Here is a 6,014-nt window from a genome sequence, read left to right on the forward strand (position 1 = left end):
CTCTTGAGTACAATTGCTTAACCCTTTGAGTACGGTGACTTATTCCCTGAGTACGATGAGTTAATCTCTTTAGTACGACATATACAGATAGATAGATAGATAGATAGATAGATAGATAGATAGATAGATAGGGAAAAAGACTAAGAAATATTAATCATAATGGATAGACAGATGACTTGATAAAGTGAGAAGAGAAATACAGAGGAAAGGAAAGATCAAAAGAGAGAGCACACACCTGGACACATATTACCTTCATTAATATACACGTACATTATTCTACTAATTTTTGTATCGAGTTTTGTTGCTATTTTTACATTCTCCATAATTCCTTTCTTTTCATTTTTTCATCCTCTATATTATATATATTATTTATGCTATTATTAGTGTGTTTATTTTTTTTCTCAATTGCTATTTTCTAGTTCAACTATTTAATAATTGCTTCCTCATTTACATATTTTTTTAGGGTTTATTTTGCAATTTGCCTTTTCGTATAGATCTTCATTTTTTTTTTAATTAACCTACTTCCATTTTTCTTTCTTGTTGGATTATTATTTTCTCATAGTTTCCTTAATTTTAATATCGATATGAGTTTCTCCTTATCATATTAATTCTTCATTTATTTATAACATATTATTCTTTCATTTTATCGCATCATCCACCATGTCCCAACCCCCCAAGACAGTCGGCCATCTTGAATCCCCCCCCTCCCTCCTCACCCCTACTAACAAATAACACCCACCCCCCCGTAAATCACTTCATGTTTACCTGTACGTCGTAGGTTTATTGTCTCCTGGCGTCATTTATTCCCCCATGGTGATTTACGATGCTTTTATATATCTATATATATATTTTTTTTGTCTGTGTGTCTGTCAATGCCCCTCTTCCCCCGCTCCCCCCTAGCGAGCCACTTCCCCACGTTTACACAGTGAATGTAAATTGCACGTAAAAAAACAAAAAAAAAACACTGTAAACACGTCAGGGGATCTCTGGTCTCTGTGATAATTGCGGCCATTAGTAAAATATAGCTTAACTAAGGTGGGACATTAAAGGCGTTTCAACGGAAGCTATTTCTCGTCTCCGTTATTAAGGCAACTCGTTATCGATGGTTTGGCCTCAGCTGATTAAGATAGTGGTATTTTGTTATGTGTAGCTATGGTTCATCATTTCCTTCCTTGATAGATAGATATATAGATAGATAGATAGATAGATAGATAGTTAGATTATTTAATGTTATCTCTAATTTTTTTAGCATAAATTAAATAAAATGTCTAAGATGTATTCAGTTTGACTTAATAATCAATTCGTTGTTTATTATTAACATGTATTATTTTTATGGCGTTAATTGTAAAGTTCCTTGGTCTGTGTATAATAATCTAGTCCGGTTTATTAGTCACCTTGAATATCGATCCAGCCAAGCTATCAGTCACCCAGTTAGACAGTCAACGAGTTAAGAGAGACTGCCAGGTAACCAGTTAGAATGACATTTGGGAAGAAAGGTAAGCAGATGGTCTATCACGAAGGCATCCAGTCAACCAGTCAAGTAGAAAGACAGCCAGCCAGCCAGTCAATCAGTAAAGGAAACAGTCAGCTACTCAGTCAGGAAGGTAACCCGTCAGACAGTCAGGAAAGCAGTCAGAAAGGTAACTAGTCAGGAAGGTGACCAGTCAGACAATCAGGGAAGCAGTCAGCTAGTCAGGAGGGTAAACAACAGGTCAGGAAGGCAGGCAAGAAGGCAAGAAGGCAAGAAGGCAGGCAGGCAGCCAGGAAGGCAGGCAGGCAGTCAGGAAGGCAGGAAGGAAGGCAGCCAGGCAGCCAGGAAGGCAGGCAGGCAGTCAGGAAGGCAGGCAGGAGGAGGCCAAGTAATTTACCCCTCTATTATTATTGAGTTATATGGAGAGGGCCTGGGGTCTGGCCGCCTTGATCTGCCGCCACCACCACCATCACTACACCGTTTAAAACCAATTACGTCCTTTGTAGCTCCCATTACGCCCAATTAATATGCAAGATATGGCAATTTCTTAGCCTGGGAGTGATTAAGTCAACGGCGCTGGGGTGATCCTCCTTGAAATTACAGCAGGTAATGACTGGGGATAAATTCTCCTCTCATTTCGCGCAGGGAGAAATACGAGATGAAGTTTTTTATGCTAATTTCGCAATTCAACACTGAAATTTTGCCCTAAAAGCCTCCATGTTTTTGGCAAGAGGCCTTCATTAGCATGAGTAGGGGACGCCCTGGGGCAGGTAATTACACAATAAGCGAAGATCGGGTTTCAAGGGTTGGGGAAAATGATCGTATCTCGGCTGAGGGTCAGAGGGTGAGGAAGGAGTGTTGTTATGGGTAAGTCACAGATATAATAATAATAATAATAATAATAATAATAATAATAATAATAATAATAATAATAATAATAGTTATAATAATAATAATAATATTAATAATAATAATAATAATAATAATAATAATAATAATAATAACAATAATAATAATTTAACCATAATAATAAAATGCATCCATGACGGTAATTTTAATCTACAAATACAACAAATAAAATAAATAATAAAATTAAGTAATTTTCACTCTCAGTGCCGCTACTTTACAACGAACCTGTCAGAAAATAAATCGAAATTCTGCAAAATAAAATGAATTTCTAACACCTCAGGAGATAAACGACTTATAATAATATACATAAACGAGAACTAATTTAGAAATAAAAATATATATTGTTAAGAAAATTCCTGTAAAAAATACATGAATGAAAAGGTCAGATTATTATGTACGCAAGACTGATAAATTCGCCAAGATTACATGTAGTAAAATAAATTAATGTATGTAAAGAATGGTTATAAATACATTAAGAGAATAAAAAGCAGAATATAGTTAAATTGTAATAAGTAAATTCAAATTAGTGGTAAAGTTATTGATATGTAAGAATAACTGAATAGATTAAATAATAAGAATTTAAACGGTTTTGTTGTATTTATCCGGAGTTCATCTACGTTTCACTAACTTTCTATTTCGACATATAACTTTTAACATATAACGACGATAATAAATTAGTAGAAACGTTGAAAAATAAGAACTCAAAATAAACTCTACAATCACATGGCACTACGCGAATTAAGATGAAATATAAGAGTTAGTGGGAAGTCTCAGTGTAGTGCGGTACTCTCTCAACGATAGAAGCCTAAAATGTTGTGTAGTGTGTATACGTACAGCCTCGCCTGTTACTCTGGGATTATTCATTCCCCAAAATTAAGTCATTTGATAATGTTCCTTTTTTTTAGTTTAGGAAAAATTATAGAAGGTTCGAACGTGAAACTTAAGACTCCATTCTTTGTGAAGATTTTTGTTGTTGTTTTTGTTTTTTGTCAACTATTTTATAAAGCAGACGTCTTTATTGTCAACCTAGTATGTTTACCAGGCTGTGAACACCATGGCTGCCAACTGAAATACCACTTACTAGTCAGGAAACGTACATTTTTTTTAAACAAGCTATACAAGGTCAACTTGTCTTCTCGAAAAATATAAAATAAAATAAAAACAAATTAGAAATAACTTAAAGGAGTCATGATATTATTTACAAATAACTCTAATTCTTGCTTATTATCTTTAATTTTATTATTTTTGTCTATTTTTCTGTATGTTAAATGTGAAGGGATAACTTTGAAATAATTATATAGTGGTGCATAGAGAACGATTTTAGATATATGAAAATGAATCAAACTGAAGAAACTTAATACTAATGATAATAACAAGAATGACAGAGTATTATTATTATTATTATTATTATTATTATTATTATTATTATTATTATTATTATTATTATTATTATTATTATTATTATTATTATTGTTATTATTATTATTATTATTATTATTATTATTATTATTATTATTATTATTATTGTTATTATTATTATTATTATTGTTATTATTGTTATTATTATTATTATTATTATTATTATTATTATTATTATTATTCACACCAATATAATCATGAGTGTTGCCGTTTAGGCGGTCGTTTCCCACTGTACTCGAGTCTCCCATACTGATTACTGTCGAAGCGTTTAGTGTTTCCTTAACAAACCAAGTGAATGACTACGGAATAGATAAAGACATTATAATAACAAGTAAATCATAAATAAGTGTCGATTCACAACCAGTCCATGTACACCAGTCCTTGTACACGAGTCCTTGTACACCAGTCCTTGTACACCAGTCCTGTTACACTAGTCCTTGTACAGCCTGAGAAACAACTATCTCCCCAAGTTTTGGTGAATACACTGCGGAAAATTTGAACCATCCAACGGACGCTTCTGTGTACCTCGTATCAGTTAGCTGGCCTGTGGAACCTTAGAACGGGTAGCCAGTTACACAATTGATTCACATAATTACATTGCTTATTTCTCCGATGATTATATATTATTGGGTGTATGTTCCCGGAATCCACAACTCAAATAGTAAGTCCACTTTTTTCTAACCATCACTCGTTGAACAATTTTAAAATCATGCATCTAGTCAGGCTTGCCAATTGTAGTCACGGTTTCACTGCCAGTATAATGCGCCAGGTTTTAATAGTCATCGGCCAAAACTGTACACCAGCCCTTGTCCACACACACACACACACACATACACACACAAACACTGTCACTCCATAACAAACACGAAGGAAATGGAAGACTCGACATTGAAAAATAATTACCCTGGAACAGATTACTGCGGGTGGGAAGGACAGTAGATACCCGGAGTGTTAAGTGTTGCACCTGTCACCTGTTAACACCGACGCTGATAAAGGAACTCTCGCCGGGAAATTGGGTGGGGGGCAATTTTTCTCCGGTCACCTTCCGCTTATTACCAAGTCCGCGAGACACCAGGCAGTATATCTTGTTGTTTATCGCTGTTGTTTTGTGGGCGAGTGACATGGCGAGTGACATGGCGAGTGACTGGTGTTGTGGGCGAGTAACATGGCGAGTGACTGGTGTTGTGGGCGAGTAACATGGCGAGTGACTGGTGTTGTGGGCGAGTAACATGGCGAGTGACTGGTGTAGTGGGTGAGTGGCTGGTGTTGTGGGCGAGTAACATGGCGAGTGACTGGTGTAGTGGGTGAGTGGCTGGTGTTGTGGGCGAGTGACATGGCGAGTGACTGGTGTAGTGGGTGAGTGGCTGGTGTTGTGGGCGAGTGACATGGCGAGTAGATTGGCGTCACTAACGAGTAACATTACGACTGACTGGGGTTGTGGGTGACCTACATGGCGAGTCATTATAATGCTATATGTTTTCGACACACACTCACACACACACACACACACACACATACACACACACACACACACACACACACACACACAGAAAACAACAATTCTACCCCTCCAAATGCAAATTATTTAACACCATAATAATAACACTGGTCACAAGTAACTTAACACACAGTACAAACAATTTAACACCTAAAATAAGACCCAAAGGAAGTCAATATATTAATTTCGTGTGATGAATAAGAGTGACAAAGACATACTAACAGACAGACAGACAGACAGACAGACAGACAGACAGACAGTGAGTGTGAGAATGAGTTGTTATTATCACGTTTTCACACAATTCATCATCAATGTCGAACATCTTCAAAAACATGACATCTTAAGTAACTTTTTTTTTTACACAACACAACAACTATTAGGAGATTAACTTGATATTTCCTGCTTAAGTCTTTGATAATACTCTTTGGTGTGGTGTGGTGTGTGTGTGTGTGTGTGTGTGTGTGTGTGTGTGTGTTTGTGTGTCTGAGTGTGTGTGTGTGTGTGTTAGTTGTCCTTGCAAAATAGTTTATGGACATACGATAACTTGAATATTATTTTATTTATTTTTTTTTAAATTGTCAGATTGTGGATCTATTAATTACTGATTGTATTACGAGTCTGTGAGTAAGGATAGTGTATGATGTATGATTTGATATACGGATTATTGTCTTCCTTGTGTATAGAGGAGTATATTGTATATGTGTGTATGTGACGGGG

Source organism: Homarus americanus, unplaced genomic scaffold (genome assembly GCF_018991925.1).
Source record: "Homarus americanus isolate GMGI-L3 unplaced genomic scaffold, GMGI_Hamer_2.0 scaffold39675, whole genome shotgun sequence".
Lineage (NCBI taxonomy): Eukaryota > Metazoa > Arthropoda > Malacostraca > Decapoda > Nephropidae > Homarus > Homarus americanus.